Raw genomic sequence first — 17,784 nt, forward strand, 5'->3', positions numbered from 1 at the left:
CTTCTTCTGCATTCAAGTGCTAATCAAAAGATCCTAGGGTGCCTCCCACTTGTGCAGTTGGAACTACTAGCAGGTCACCTTCAAGTACGTTGTTGTTGTTTTTGTAGCAACATGGCTAGATAATTTGGCTGATGCCAAAAAAAACCCCAAAAAATGTTGCCTTGTTGTCCACATTGTCTCAATCAGAAAGCACGGTACTGAAAAAATTCTCTATATCTTAGTCAAAAGAAACAAATCCATCCTGATGTGGTAAAGGTATGAACAGCTTACTGCTATTATGAGGGTTTAGCTGTGTCATTAGCAATTAGCATTTTAACCCAATAAATCAGAAAGGTTAGCTTAACCTTTTATTACTAAACTTTGCTTCAGACAGCTATGTGTGCCTTCTTCTTCAAGAATTCTATTTGAGAAGGGAGCAATTAATGTGTTTACAACTTAAAGTTTATGTTGCCTTCATGTGCTAGTCAGAAGATCCTAGGGCTCTTCCCACTTGTGGAGAATTTGGCTGATGCAAGGTTTGTTTATACCTGCTTTTTGAGTGTAGGTTTAATTAACATGTGTACAAATGATATTTAGGTACAAACAAAACATTTACACACATGCACAATATGTTTCTACATATATTTTTTATAGCACATTCACAAATTGGACTAGGATAGTTGTAGTACACAAATATGTGCAAGATATGCGCATAATATTTTTTACAGAAATACAGAAGTGTGAAATACAACTGCTGGCTGTGAAATTACTTGTGAACATTGATACCTTTCACAAGCTCAGATCATTGTCACACTGTTTAGACTCCATAGACGTCATAGATGTGTTATCGGTATCATTATAGCACAGTTAGTTCTGACCCTGCAATGTGATTGGCTGAGAGGCGGTCTGTGAGTGTCGTTATCAGCCGGTAATGCACTGTAACCGAAGCTCTTCATGTATTACCCCGCCACATACAGGCAACCTAGCAATGATGCAGTGCTTACAAGCCAAACAGCACAGCTACAAACAGAGCAGCAATGGAACTATTTTTTATAACCAAACAGATGGTATTTCCTCCTCCTTTTTAACTCAAAATCTTTCAATAAACAGCAATAATGGAACTGTGGTATAATTGCTACACATTCTAGCACAAAACTTGATTGTATTATTGCTTAATTGTTCCGATTTAGGGCCTGAATTGCCTTTGGGAAGGTCCTCCTTCTCATCTTTTCTGTGTTTGTCTTTAGGAGCAGGCTACCGTGGCCACAGCAGAGAGAAGGGAGTCCATTACTGGGGTGGTTGAGGTCCTTTACTATCTTGGTCCTTTACATGGTCTTGGTCCAGCACCACCTTTTGAAGATGGTCTGAAAGTAAGGGTATTAAGTCCGACTGATCGCACCACCCATATTGGAGAGCACTTCTGTCCTGCTTGGTGCTGTATTTCCTGTCAGAATTATTTTGATTGTGCAGATAAAGAAGTTCCGCAGCACCTTGGAAGACAGTCGGAGGTCCCTTAGACAACTGTGGTGGTACAGACACTTGTGGGCCTTCTTCGCCAAGGAGTCAAGATGTTGAGATGTGCGAAGTGAACTCCAAGGTACATGAAACTTTCTACTGTTTCCATTCTAGCTCTGTTACTTCAGGCAGGATGGTAGATCCACTCATGCTTCTTGCTGCAGTCCACTACCATCTATTTTGACTCTCTGACATCATGGAAGAGCTTATTATCTTATCACGAGTGCTCAAGATGTTTAATCTCTTTCATATAGGCCCTCTTATTGTTATGTCATCAGTAAACTTGAGAGGGGAGCTGGACTTGGCCTTGTAGTATTAGTATGTCTCAATACCTGTGACAAGTACTATCAAGACAAGAGAAGTAGTCCTTGAAATGCTCCATTCAATGCAAACTAAAATACTGGAAATGAACTGAAATATCAGGATCTCCATTAATCATTGTAGTGTCACTGGGAGATAATTGTGGATGAAAGGTCTTGAGATCTCTCTTGTGAGAAACACTTGGGCCAGATTGAGATGTCATATGACTTCCATTAGCATCATGATGCTACTTTGTAAAAATCAATTATAGCCTCACATAGCAGCCTATTCAGAAATGGAAAGGACACACTTCTTAATGTACTTGTACTGTACCAAGCTAAAGCATGTGGATGTGGGCTGTGTGAAGAGAGAAAGGAAGACAGATAAAGTGATTGAGCGTGCTAGCTGGCACGTGTTTCTCTTAAAGCAAAATAAAAGCATGCATGCACAAGACAATCCACAGAAAATGGATATGATGTAACTGTGCGTTTTTTCTGTGTTTATATTTGTGTAGGTAAGTTACCTTCTCAGGAAGGCCTTTGCTTATGAAAGTGAAAATGGACAAATACTTAATATTCCAAATATAAATATAGAAGAAATACTTTACACATAATCATTGCTATAGTTCCATAGAAGATAATGTGGTAACATTGCCATTATATGTCCAATTAAATGGCAATTAATGGTTCAAATGTTTTGTAGATGAAGGCTATGTAAATGTAAATTGTTGGCATGCCAATATACACATTTATATCGTGGTATAATTTTATAACCTTAAAATAGCAGGAACCAGTTAATTTAAATGTAATGTTTTGTACAGCATACAATAAATACGTCAAAGTATCGGTTTGAAATATTGCCCATATTGGCCAATTATTCTAAAAAAAAAGAAAAAGAAAAAAAGAGCAATTATCGGCCCATAACTATATAACATAGAAGTAATGTCTTTATCTGTTTTACTCCAAAAAAATGAAAACAAGCAGCTGGGCAGTTTAATTACAGTTTAATTTTAATGGATTTCAGAGATCTTTGCATATGTTTAAATTTCCAAGTAGAAGTTATTCAAATCTGATTTTTTGTTTTTTTAAAACTGTGGACATTATGAAATTGCGCCGTTATTCTTTACCATTACAGAAATATACTGGTCATTTCCATGTATAAACAACAATAATCCAATAATTAAAACAAGCAAATTCATTAGTAAAGTGTAATGTAAATGTAGCCTGTGTGTATAGGAATTAAACCTACACTGCATCTATAGGAATTAGGCACATATATGTCATGTTAATGTTGATAAACACCTCAATTTCTGAAATAAATAATTCAACACAAATTTCAGGTTGGCACATCTTTGATTATATTACTGTGTACAAATGTTATGATGTGCATTAATTGCAAGTGACTATTAAGCAATTTTGTCCCCATGGTTGTGTGTTTGCGTTTCTCAGATGTGCCTCCTTCTGGATCGTGATTTTTTTTGTCATCTGTTTATGGTCTGTCCCATCCCCCCTGCCTGGCATGACTGCCTCAGAATGATGAAAGTGGTCAGCAATGGGCAAAGTAAGTGACATTTATAAGCAGTGAGATATTGACAGGTTCAGATGGACTTTCTTTGGCCTGGACGGATTTTGCTCTCTCGCCTTATGAAAGGAAATGAGCCCAATGGAGCACCTTAGCTGAGTTTTGACCTCTTACCACCCATACTGTTTATTTTGCCTTCTGACGAAAGTTCACACCACTGATGTTTAGTTTGATATTAAAGTTTTATAAGTTATATAAGAATATTTGTGAAACAGTAATACGTTTTTACATTTCAGTCATGTCATAGACCAATCATAAGCATTACCTTACACCAGTCAGTTGACAGTATTCCTAATGCTAAATTCACCTACCTCTGTAACATAATAAACAGTGTAAACAGAAATGAAAATAAGCAACTAGTATCCGTCATGAATCTGTAGCACTTAATTATATGGGCACATATTTACTTTTGCCTTTTTTTAAACATTCTAAAATAGTGTATCTTTTTTTCAATGTTTCATAGTAATAGAAAGCAAATTGGTATTAAAACAATTGTTAATTAACACAAACATGACTTGTTATGACTGGTAAATATATGTTATGTTTTATATTATGTAATATAACATATTAAAGTATGTAATATAACATGATAACATAATATAATGTAATTAGCAAATATCATTATCTACATTATCTACAGTTAGGCTGGGTATCGTTTTAATATTTTCAATACTGGTACTGATACGATACTTAGAATTCTGTATCGATACCCAAACTATACTTTTTCAATACTTTTTCTAAATTGTAACCAAAAAAATGACAAAAAAACAAAAATGATTATTGCACAATGTATTTATTTAACAGCTGATATGAGTGATCTCATTATCATACTGTCATAATCTTTTTGGATCTTGTTGAAACAAACAGAGGGCATTTTTTTTGGCACTTTATTAAGAACAAAAATCATTAAGAATTAAGAGCAATGATTATTGTTTGTGCTTGAACTACTTATAGTTATTAAAAAAAATACATTGGCAAAATTAAATTTAAATTAAATTTAAATTATATTAGTGGTGTCAGTCACTAAAAAAATAATTATAATCATGATTCTTTAGCACAGTGGTGGCATGTCGACAATTTAAACGATCACAGTATGACAACATGCTCACAAGTATCGAAAACAGGCACCAATTTTTTTTAGACCTTTCGGTACTTGGTTGTACCAAGACATTTTGGTCTGTGCCTTTTTGGTAATGATTTTCGATACCCAGAACTAATCACAGTAACAGTGTAGAACTATTCAGAGTACCCTGCTTTAAATAAACTGCATCTTTTGTAAATAAAAATAAAGTATTATTCGTTTATTAGTTTATAAGTAGTATTATTCTTGTTATGGGATATATTATTACTAATAGTGATTAATTTAAACTGTAAATATACAATATAAAATTGATTCTGTACAATGCTAAAAATGTCTAAAAGTACCTGTTTTTTTCCTCAATACTTCTCAGGCTTTACTGACTTACTTCAGAGAGCTTCTCTGTGTATAAAATGAAAACTAGGTGAAGTAACTCTTGGTTTGTAGGATGGATTGCACTCACCTGAAGATAACTCTAGCTTAAAAAAGACACTGATCCCTTTGTCTGGTGTAAGCTATTTCAGCTGGACTGGTGGAGTACTTCCACGGCCAGAGCATCACATGTGTGAGAGAATCTAATCTTTGAGGACAATTGTGTTTTTATTGTGTGCAGGAGGTGGGCTGTAACTTCAGACGTCCCTCCAGGGCTGGGTCGATATTTCCTCCCCTTATTTCAGCCGCTGTCTTGTCCCATGTTTAATTGCATCGTGTAATGCTGGGGGAGCGCAGTGGGTAGTTAGAGGAAGTGCTGCTCAGGTCAGTGACCCGGCTGCCTCAGTCACTGTTCGGCCTCGGCTTTCTTCTGTCCTGTAATGCATCTCCAGTCAAAGCAGCTACAGTGAGCATCATCTGCTGCTCTTCATTGTATAAAAGAAATCCAGCAAACACAATTAGTATTCAGTATTAGTGATCCTTTATAGTATAGGACCCCACGTGCAAGTATACTGACTTTATTTCTCAATGCTTGTAATGACAGTTTAAATGTAGTAATCTCAACTGGACTAGCATTCATATAACTGGACTCTCAAAAAAATGGCAGTTAACATTATAAACACTAATTTAAATTTTTCATACTAATTAACCATATATGGGTCTTCTATAATTTGTGGCATGTTTTACCTGAACAGAAAATGTCTCTTTCAATAAAGCAATCAATAGTAGTATATTTCTTTAGAGCAACACATCCATTAGTTACAAAGATTTAACAGGACAATTGATTTTTTTCAATGCTTAATATTTGTCAACAATTGTTGGACAGAATACATGTCATTACAGCCATTTTATGATATCATGCACTCCATGTAAAATGCATTTTAAAGATTCAGAAGTTTATTTTGTATTCAGCAATGTTTAAAAAATATATATTTTATTTATATATATGTTTTTTTACATTAAGGAGTTCATGAAACATAAAACACTGGTACATTTTATAGTTTTAATTGATGTTGTGCAAAACTCCAAACTGTTGAGTATATAGTATAAAATATACTATAAAAATATAGTATAAAACATGGTATAAAAATGCACCATTATAGTCAAAATATTGAAAAAATTTGAACCATCCTCACAGTTTTTAATGCATTTTTTAAAGAAATAATAGTTGTAGACTGGTTTTTAATTAGTTTTTTTATTTATAATCTGGTTACTAAGACATCCTTCCCAGAAAAACAAAACAAAGACAAAGGCAAAGACTAGGTACACAGTACAGCCATATGAATCTGACATTTTCCAAGCTAAATGAAGCATATGGTTCAAATCATTTTCATGTAATATTAAAATGTTATTATAATGTTTTCCATCAATAGTTAAAATATAATGGAAATTGAACAATTATTTTCATAGTTAAAGGAAATGAAGTTTAGTCCATTTTTTTTATTTGTTTGTATGTGCATTTTTGTCACATACTTATCTAAATCACTAAAAAGTATGACCTTGATCTAAAGAATTTGATTACATAATAATTACAACACGTGACGTCATTAACTTTCTCCCCGATTTTTACATGATTCTTAGGAAAATACAAAGATAAATACCATCAAATGCTTCTTCAGAGTTATGTTTATTGGACAGCTTAATTTCTATTCTGTTAGCCTGCATTCAAATAATTTATTGGGTTTTATTCTGCCAGGATAATCTATATTGTTTAAAAAAAAAAAATTCAGGCAACATATTTCACAGTTTTAATTTAGACTATAATATGATTCAAATCTAAAAAATATCCTAAATAGATAAAAAGATTTACATCAAATAACATAAAAGCACTATATTTAAATACATTTGTCATGTCGGCACATTTAGATTAATGGGCTGCTCTAGCTAAATGAGCACAATGATCAGTATTGAAATCAGCAAAAATGATTGAAGTTAAATCCATATAATCCACAAGAAGTCTATAACGTAATTATGGTGACAGGCCTAATTGAGTTAATGCATAATATATAATATTTACACATAGTTATCTTGTAGTTGCGTAATGAGCTTGTTTTTGTAAGGTTAATAATATTGCAAAGACTAAATAAGCTAAGGATTTTTTTTGTCAATATTCCTAATGGCAAATAATTACTGATTAACCCTTTCAGACCCTACGTCCATTACAATGGACATGATTTTATTATTTTTTTAAATGTTTTGTTACACATAAGACTAATTAAGACCTTTTGTTAATCAGAATAGACTATAAACGAGTCAATGACAACGTTTATAAGCCAATGAAACAATACCTTAGCCCCGCCCCACTGCACTGGAAAAGAAAAAACAGCACTTAGAGCCAAAGAGGCAAATTAAAATAACTAAGCCTTACTAATAATATGTAATTTAAAACACTAGAAACTTTTTATTATGTTTATTTTAGCGTTTAGGAATGGTTTGTGAACAAAAAGGTCAATATCAAATCTAAAATAAAAATGTTAAACACAGGCTTCTAATCCAATAGTTTATTTCATTGGATTTTAAGTTTTTAAATAAAAAAAATGTATAAGAATATATGTGCATTACAGACAGAAAACATAATTCTACATATTTTCCATCACTGAGGATGATTTGGGTCTTAAAGGCTCTTAAAGTCATTATTCTCATGATGTTTAGCTGTATTCCTGTAATAACAGAGTTAAATACCAAAATCAGTTCTTAGCCCCTCCCATTTTTCCCGGTGCTCCTCAGTAGCTGTGACTCAAGAGTATAGACTGAGTGACTGGTGAACTGTAGTTGATTACTGAGAGGGAGAGAGCGGGCGAGCGAGCTTCTCTAGTGTGGAATAAGAGGCCGTTGTGTACCTGATCACGTTAAGAGTGACTTAGATTGATGGCTTCTCCTAAAACCTAATATCCTCCCTCTCTATGGCTGATTTTCTGATGAATGTAATCAGGGACTGACACTCATACACTTGACAGGAGGCCATGTTCCACAAAGCAATGATGTCCTTTGACTTAGTAAGTCCCCATGAAATAGGATTCGGGGTTCTCATGAGATTCACATATTGGAAAGGGATTTGGCTTTGTGGAAAAAAAAAATGTTTCTGTTAAATTTAATGTACAGGGTGTCATTATTTGGTTTTATTAAAATGGTTTATGTTGTTTGCAGTGTAATGCTTCTCCAGCAGTAAGTGTCCTGTGACAGTGAGGCACTTGGATGAAAGCCGGGACACACTTGACATCTGTCATAGCATTGAGGCCCTCTTGTGGCCACTTCAGCGATTCAGGAAAAAAAAAAAGAACGGTCAAAGAAAACTGCTTCAGATCTGTCAACACTGAACACACAAGCATTTGTCATATTTCAGAAAGTGGCCATTCTTTTTCCAGTGATTATACTGTACATACGGAACGAGGCCAAATATTGTAGCCCATGTTGAGGCACTCAGGAATACAACATCATGAGTGTGTCAAGCCATGCAGATCACATGCACGAGAGCTTGAAAAAGGGGGCTTTAAACGTAAGCCGCAGCATCTGCGAGCCCGCATACATCACTCTGTTTATCGCCACTGCTGCTAATTGAACAGAGGCTCACGGAATGGTGCCCCCATGTGTTCCTTGGCGCCGCGCAGCCATTGGCTGTTGTTGCGGCGACGCGGCCATTAATGAGACAGGGCCAGGAAGATGGATTACCCAGTGCCATATTGCCCATCATCCCCAATCAAGAACCACCCATGGAAATTGATTGTTCTAATTTGCTCTCATTATTATTATAATACCCGGACAAAATAACACACGCGGCTCGCTGTCAAAGCCGTGAAAACCAGCCATTAGTTATGGGGGAGACAGCAAATGCGTTTTATGAGTTTCGCAGTGAGTTGAAACGTTGGATGCAAACACATCTTAATCAGATTTCTCCTCCCTCCATCATGGTGATATAGCATCTCATTACCTCCACCTCAGAGAGTGGGGGGAAGAGGCAAGAGTACACATCCATTTAGATTTTAATGTCAGTGTCACAGTTTTACTTTGTGAGTAATGCCTTGAACTTTCCCTCAACAAGAGCAGTAGCAATCACACATTCAAATGCCAGACTGGAGAAAAAACAAAAAAATAACAAAACAAAAAAAAAAAGAAACAGCCCCCCTCCTTGCTTTGTGTTTTGTGTAAAAAAGAAAAAGAAAAGGAAAAAAATCAGGTTGAGGAATAAAAAAAAAGAAGAACTTGTTTTGTTGATTCCACAAATTCTGCTTTACTCAGCAAGTTTACATACTCTCATTATATATAATCTCTCTCTGTCTTCCTCTACCTCTCCCTCACTCTCCCCCTCTCCCTGTTTTTTACCCACTCTCATCAGTTTCCCAGTGCGACCAGCGGGCCTTTACCTGCTGTTTAGCAGAACATCTAACCAAAAAGAACAAGTGGTCAATACCTCACAATGTGTCATGCGGGATGCGTATAAGTAGCTCTGCCTCCAGTTCAGCCCGTGATGTACATCATAAGGGCTTCTCCTCCAGAGGCAGATAAACCGGGCTGCCCGCGCCGCTCCCAGCACAGCTCTGCTTACGCCGCACTCTGCCCGTCTCGCGAGCCCCTCTCATTACATATTATAAGGCTTATAAGGCATGAAAACGATCAGAGCGGCCTGCGATTATGCATCCCTAATCACAAACTAGCCCTACGAAGCCGTGCTGCTCTTGCCCTTTTTATTAGGCGACGGTGGAGGAAATGGCAGGTAAATCAGTTGAAGATTACACCTCAGATATTTTTATGACAGAGCCAGGAGCCTCATCAGGAAGGAATATTTAGCCAGGTCAGCAGTGCATTAATGGCTGAGGGACATCGTCTGGAATTAGGGCTGTAATTTAAAGTAGCCTTATTACCGCGATCACTAACATCCCGGCTTTTATTAGCGACATGACTTAATAAAAATGAAAACTATGACTGCAGCGCCCTAATGCGTCTTAGGCTGGTCTCTGAAGATGTTTTGTAATTTAACATTTGGCCAAATATAGTATCATTCAATGTAAATTACAGAGGAGTTAGAGGATGTGCAGGGAGGCCGGGTGTCTAGTTAGAATGCTTTTTAAGCACTATTGTTCGAGTGTTTCAACTTGGCTGCAACTTCCTGTCCTCATGCCAGCCCATCAGATCAGTTAGGAGCTAGCTGTGCAGAATACTTACCTCTGAAGTGTGGCGAAAGGGTTTCTCCAAAAACCGTGACCTTTTCATTATGATCAGAACATTTTTCTTTTGTCTAATGGACAAGTGTGTTTGTGTGTGTATGTCTGTGTGTGTATCTCTGTTTGTGTGTATCTGTATGTGTGTGTGTGTGTGGTAGGCAGACCATGCACCCCGTTCTCCTGCTTTCCCCAACAGGCCCTGTGTAACCTTCAGCCCTACAGGGGAGAGGCTTGTAAATTACCAATGGAGTTTCCCCTTCCCGCTCCCGCTGCTAGCATTTCATTAACCCCATCCTGATCTCCTCCGACCTTGACTGCTTGCCTTCACTCACAGGGGAATGGGCTCTCTCCTCAGCCCTCTCTTTCCTCTCCCTCCCTGCCAAACGGCTTTGAGCTGCAGCCAGTGCATATGTCACCCACAGCACTCAGGCCTCGCTGATTGAGAAACAAGAGAGAGAGATGGACTTTTACTACTGCTGTAGGAAGGAGTGCACTCCAGTGCCAGCCTGTTCTGTATGGCTGTACAATGTTCGACTATTATCCTAAATGCTGGCCTTTTTATTGAGTTATAAAGTTCTAAAAACATATTCAGTGATTACAGAATTGCTCAGTAACTACTCTGATATTACTGAGGAGGGTGTGTAGAAGTCTGGACTAGCTGATGAGTACCTTAAGTCAAAACTTATTGTGCTATTACAGAGCACACAATGATATGACCTCAAGTTATTATCACGATGAATTAAACATTTAACCATGACTGTGATAAATTGACAATTGTATAAAAGCACATTAAGGTGTTCAGTTGGCTCAGAGGTTCAGTTCTCCTCCATGTTGCTTCCATGTCACAGACAGTATAGGGTAGAGTCATGTGACTACACACATGACAGTATTTTTGAAGAGGACGGTACCTAGAGACACACTGGGCAAAAATCATTTACTTCAAAATAATCAACATGTGCCAGAAAACATTGATTAATTGACCTTTCAATTAATTTCCCAGCCCTACTTTTATATCAGTTTAGTGCTGTGTGAATATAAATATGTAATAAATGTTTAGTTATACAGTTAGTTGCTCTGCAAATCATTACATGTATATTCAGAGCAATGTTGAATATGAAATTGCAGCATGCTTTTTATTGTCTCTTTTTATTAAGATACATAATACACAGACTAAAATATCTGCTATAAAGGTAGACTAGTTTTTCCTCCCACCTTCATGATGTATTATCCTATATTTTGGATGTTGTCTGTATTTCAACAACACCAACCAGTTGCTTGTTTCAAAAACCTTGTCTCTCTATTTTTGCCGGTTTTCACTTTTTAATATAATTTGATTAGGGTTAGAATCAAAATTTAACAATTGCGCCAATTCAAATGCACTAGAATGACTAAAACTAGAAGAAATAAAACCTTTTTTTAACATTAGCTTCTATTGAAAAATATTTTTTTTACACCTACTGTATTCCTGTAAAGGTATTTGCATGATAATGTTGCTTATGTGGTGTATTTCACTGGATTCAGTGCAGTGCATAAAATCATGTATAAAACATTTTCAAATATATTTCCGTAGTGAAAATTAGAATATAGGGAATTCCCTTATATCCAGGATATTAAATATTGTTGTTGTGTATTAAAATATATGGGATATATATGCCAACAAAAAGCATAACACATGCTTTATTATATATCATAAATAAATAATGCTGTCTTACAAAAATAATATTTCCAAATCCAAAAAATCTTTCAATGGAAGTCAGTGAAAAAAAAATCATGTTATTTAGGCCATTTTTAATTAATTGTCCATTTATCGCAAAATTTGATGCTGCTCTGGTCACAATTAATACCATACACTGCTCTGTTCACTGTGAGGGGTAATGCTATATTCTATATCTTATTCCCGGTACAACAAGTGACATTGTGGAATGGTAAAATTCCTACACAACTTCAGTAATGGAATGTCTCATCCATCTGGCACCCACTATTAGGCTTCACTCATCATTCTAAAATTCACATCGCCTTGGCATGAGCACATTGTCCAGATTTCAGACTCACTCTTTCTAAGATAACACCTCACAACTTATACAGATGAGGCACTCCCAAGCAGTACCCTGAGAGAATTCTCAAAATACATACTGCTATCCTATCACCTTTTTCAGCACGTCAGTGCATATATCTTTCATATGTGCTGTATAATAGGTATTATTCCTTCCAATCAAATGTATATGCATTATCCACATATGTGTCCAATAATTCATACTTACATGTATAGAAGCAATATATACTGTACATTCATATGCACAGTACACACTAAGAAAAGTAAGTACAGATTTGTACTTAAAAGAGTACAAAGCTTGTCGCTGGGGCTGTACCTTATATTGAGGTACAAAAAAGTACCTTTCAGTGAAAGTCCTTTTTTGTACCCATGTTTTTTGTGCCAGTAAAGATTATAAAAATTATAAACATTATATAAACAATATGGCTCAAAAACTTGATGATCCAAAATTGTCTGGCTTTCAAATAAAAAATGTGCAATTAAAATATGTATTGTTTATTAGTACAGTGATACAGAATACTGAATGTACCCTTTGTCTGGTTAAATGGTACAAATCTGTACTTATTGCTGTTAGAAATTACTTTGTACTTCAGAGGGAACAAATCTGACCCTGTAAAGACCAGTATTGTACCTTTGAGGGTACAATTATGAAGAGTGTACCTTTGAGTACAAAAAAGTACTCATATCGTACCTCTGTTTTTTAGAGTGTATATTATTTCAGCAGGCCATTGGCAGTGTTGCATATCACAGGCAAGCTTACATTTCTTATTTTGCCATCTTATCCGTGACGTTTTTTAGTGTAGCTTGACCAATCAGACTTGGAACTCAATGCCTCTATTTTACAATTGAAACACAGACTCTGCGTGATTAATTATTGTGGTGTTTTACAATGTTATGCCGTATCGCCCACCTTTATTGTGACTTAATTCCATTCGTACAATGTTGTGTGAATGAAATTTACTATTAAAGCTGGTTTCTGCTCCTGCTGTAGACAGATGCTTATTGAGTTAAAGGAACGAACTTTTTATTGCAGCATGTCATTTTGTGATTAGTTGGTGGTAACTAATTGTGTTGTCTTCTTGCATGCAGCACTTGCAGTTGGATGTGCTGGAATGTGGGCGTGCATAATTCAGCGAACTGAGCCGAGTAAGGGAGTCGTACAGCAGCAGCAGCAGCAGCAGCAGTCTGACCCCACACTAAACCTCACACTAAAGCTGTGTTCATTTCATTCCGTCCAGCCTCACACTCTGCTTTTGAAGGGGTGCGGGATGACAGCTCCCTTAATCAGGGCTGTATCTGGAGTGAGGTGAGGCCGGAGTGAGAGAGGGGAGGATTATGCTGATGCTGCTGTCTCTCTGCCCCCAGCTGCAGACTCCGAACCTCCTTTGTTCTCCTAGAATTTATGCACTTGCTCAGCAATGTTATTACAAGTCAGAGTTTATTGGGAAATTGTTACATTATGTGAAGTGTCTAACAAATTGCTTATGCTCCCGTAATTGGATTACAACAGCCGTGTGCTCTCCCATCGGTGAGATTAGGCAGGCAAGGCTCCCACCGATCTCACAACCCAAGCAGTAATTTTATTTGTCTTGCCTCGCTCTCCCTCTCCTAACAACGTGGTTCTCTCTGCTGCTCCTTGCCAGATGTCTGTTTGCAGGAGCAGCCTTGTTTTTTGGCCCCTGACAACACAATTACAGCCATTGCGATCGTAGCGTGTGTGCGCGCGTTACCGTCCGCCCCTAGAATGGGGTCGATTAATGAAAGGCTCCTCGGGGCTACTGCGGGAGCCCAAGGCAACGTCACACACAAAGCCACAGCCACAGGAGAGTAGTGGAGTCAGGGGCCACACCAATACATAACCTCCATATTGTGTTCTTTTTGTATTAGGGGTTGCATGACTAGTAATTTTTACTAGTCGACTAGTTGTAATTTCCATAGGTAAAGCAAAAAATCACTATTTTTGACAATAAAGCTGACAAGCAACTTCAGTCATCTTTTTTTCTGCAAGTAGATATTAAAAAAAAACCAATAATGCTATTTACATACAGCTCTGGTTAAAAAAAAAGAAACTACTTAAGAAATAATGAGTTTCCTTGATTTTACCAAATTAAAAAATCTCTGGAATGTAATCAAGAAGAAGATGGATGATCACAACCATTGAACCAAGCTAAACTGCTTAATTTTTGTACCAGGAGTGGCATAAAGTTATCCAAAAGCAGAGTGTAAGACTGGTGCAGGAGAACATGCCAAGATGTATGAAAACTGTGATTAAAAACCAGAGTTATTCCACCAAATATTGATTTCTGTACTCTTAAATCTTTATGAATATGAACTTGTTTTCTTTGCATTATTTGAGGTCTAAAAGCTCTATTGAAATGTAAACAATACAAAACAATAATGTTTAATTTACTCAAACATATACCTATAAATAGCAAAATCAGAGAAATTGATTCAGAAACTGAAGTTTTCCAGAGCTGTATATGTTTACAGCGTGTTTCATCTTCCTACAACAACTGTTAGTGGTTAGCACTGGTTGCTTAATTTTGAGCTGATTGATATGCACTGTAAAACAATTATTGTACTGTGATGTGATTTACTTTCTTTAACATCTGTATACATCCTTGATACTGTTTTTTTTGTCCTTATAATTTGTAGACAGCTCCTTACTGCGGTGACTAGTTGATGTCCTGGTCAACTAGTCTGTTGGTTTATTCCTAGTGTGTATGTGTATTTCTGATTTAAGCCCTTCCAAAAATGAACATATATCAACAATTTCACCATTTAGGAATTTTTTTTTTCCACTATTACAATATAATAGTACAATAGTTACAATAACTGATTCTTTCCAAAGAGAAAAATGGTTAATGTATGATTATTTACTGGAAGAAAATAACCTTTAAAATTGCTACCGGTTCCATTGTTAAAATGTAAAGGCAAAAACAATGTTTTGGTTAAATTAAACTTGAATTGAAGATCAATTTGTATAAAAGCAAAAGTTTATCTATATGTATTAAAGCAAAATCACCTGATCTGACCTGACCCATAGTTCCACTGCACCTTCATGCTGTGAGAGGAGAGATTGACACTGGACATCTTTATTTACTCATCTGGTTATCTGTGCACTAAATCTTAACCAAGCATCAAGCAGTATGCATACTTTACATTTCTAAAATCCCTTATTATACCCTAAGGCTTATTGTGCAGTAATTACTACAATGGCTACAATGCAAATAGTTAACTTATTGCTAAAGTTATAGCAGTGTGTAATAAGTATTTGGACCTTCTGGCTTGATGAGTTTATTAAATGATGGCTATTGTGCCAAATGGATGCATATAGGAATACTTTTCGCATCTTAGCATTTATGTGCAAATAATATTAAAACCTTGCAATATTTCTTTTTTTTTTCTTTTTTTTGTTTGACATAATGCCAGTTTGGCAGTTGCCCTATAAATTGTTACTGTTGTTTTGTTACAGTTACTGTATATTGTGTCAAAATGTCATGAATAGATCAACAGCTCTAAACATGTTCTGAAATGAAAATATCACATATATTTCAGCATATATGTGCAAACAGAATTATGGGAATTCTATTTTCCTGTCATATTCTTGCCTTGTTCCATGTCGTTTCCCTGTTCCCTGTTTTCACCTGTGTTTAATTTGTAGTTCCGCCCCCTCGTTACCTTTGCCCAGGTGTTTCCTGTTTCCTTTGTCGGTTCTTTCACGTCTTGACGTCTGTTAGGTTGTTGGTTTTCTTAGTTTCTGCTCAGTGTATTCCTTGTTTTGGTTTATTTTTCTTTATTTCTGGTTATTTGTTTGTTTTCATGTTTTTATTTAATCATTTTCCCTGCTCCAATCTGACATTTCCACTTGGGGAATTGTGGCTATAATTTTTTAATGGTTTTTATTGCAATGAAAAAAAAATGGCTACTTTACAGGAGAAGGTGAAAACCTTAATACATTTTACTGGAAGTCAATATAAAAATGTTCTATTATACTTCAGTTTGAAGCATTTTGTTGGTCCATTTGACATGAAATTTTGACTTAGTATAAAGAACAACAGATAGATTCACATTATGTCAAAAAGTGAGAAAATGTGAGAAAACATTTAAAAGTAATGACAACAATCAAATGTATGTTACATTTTAGCAAAATACCAATAAACACCAGCAAGATTAATGCAATTATTTTTATACAATTTGGAGATACAAGGTTTTGCATGACGACAAGTACGGTTAATCCATTATAATATAGCGTGTTTTCTTTTCTTGATAGGTTGTTGGACGTACACTGAGCACAGCATCCCAGAGTTCATTACGTGCTTGTAGTTGTGTTTGTTTTTTGTTCGTTTTTAGACGTTAAAGATATTATACTCAGTGCTGTAAGAAAACCCGAGACTGTGTATGACATATTGGAGTAATCTTATTAGTCAAGCCAGCCTCTTACATAAAAAAATGAAATAGAAATAATCGACCCTGCCGCTAAGGTATGTGTGCCCTGAAAATGGCTTAATTTTTATAATGTGCCACTGACACGAGATTATCCAGCAAAGTAATGGCTAATCGATAGGGACTTAAGTTGTCAGTAGAAACAGATAACATACTAAAAGGGATTGATTAGATGAATTTTCTCATTTTATGAGAAAGTCTATACCAAAGGTGGCAGCAAAGCTTGTTAAAGGGAGTGTGTACTTATCCTTGAGGGGGGGGGGGGGGGCTGGGTGGAACGAGAGCTGAAGGCAGATTGTCGAAGAAGGAGAGGAAAAAAAAAAGATTGAATGAGAAGAAGCGCTGACCTATGCATTCTGTTTGACGCTGAGCTGATTTATAATGTGGGATAAGCCTTGTCTAAAGCGGGAGTGAAGGATGTCTCCATGTAAATGATCTTAAATGAGATCTCGCAGGCTGTTGTCACAGTGGGGGCACTGGCAGAGAAGAAACACAAATCTGGGTGGATGATGAGACCTTGTTGGTCCATATAAAGCATGGTGAGAGAACAATTCCGGATAGACTCGTTTCTTATACTCTTATAGAGAACTAAGCAATTTTACAGTGAGAGAAGTAGTTTTGTGGTGATCAGTGGTAAGTGAGTAAATTGCTCTGAAGGCCTCACCTGAGAAAATGCTAGATATTTACGCATCCAAATATTGCATATTATCACTGGCTGGGCTTTTAGAACCGGCTTACATTTGCTGCATATGTTCATTATTCCCCATGTTCATTACATCCACCTTACATAACACTCAGTATCTCAGTCATTATCAGCAGTATATATATATATATAGTGGTATTAAGCTGACATCTGGTTCCTGGCTCTTTGAAGTGTGGCAGCTGTTGCTCCTTGTGACAATATTCGTCTTCTTTAGAGCCATGTGTGATGCTTCCAATTCATCCACTGTGGCACCTCTGTTTGAGCTACCTCTCATTACAATCATGAGTCTTTCCCGAGGTCCTACAGCCTTTCTTTGCTTGCATTTAGAGACAGGTGAAGAGAAAGTTGTAGAATATAAATGTGAATTTGGCAGCTGAAAATATGTTTTGAATGTAAAAAAAAAAAAAAAAAAAAAAAAAGAAACGCTTACAGAAAAAAAACTAAATCAATGTGTCTTTATGTAAATCCTAACCAATATGGGTTGGACAATATGACAAACATTTACATCACAATATTTTTCTCAGCTTTGGTCAAACAA

The sequence above is a fragment of the Astyanax mexicanus genome, chromosome 7 (genome assembly GCF_023375975.1).
Source record: "Astyanax mexicanus isolate ESR-SI-001 chromosome 7, AstMex3_surface, whole genome shotgun sequence".
Taxonomy (NCBI): Eukaryota; Metazoa; Chordata; class Actinopteri; order Characiformes; family Acestrorhamphidae; genus Astyanax; species Astyanax mexicanus.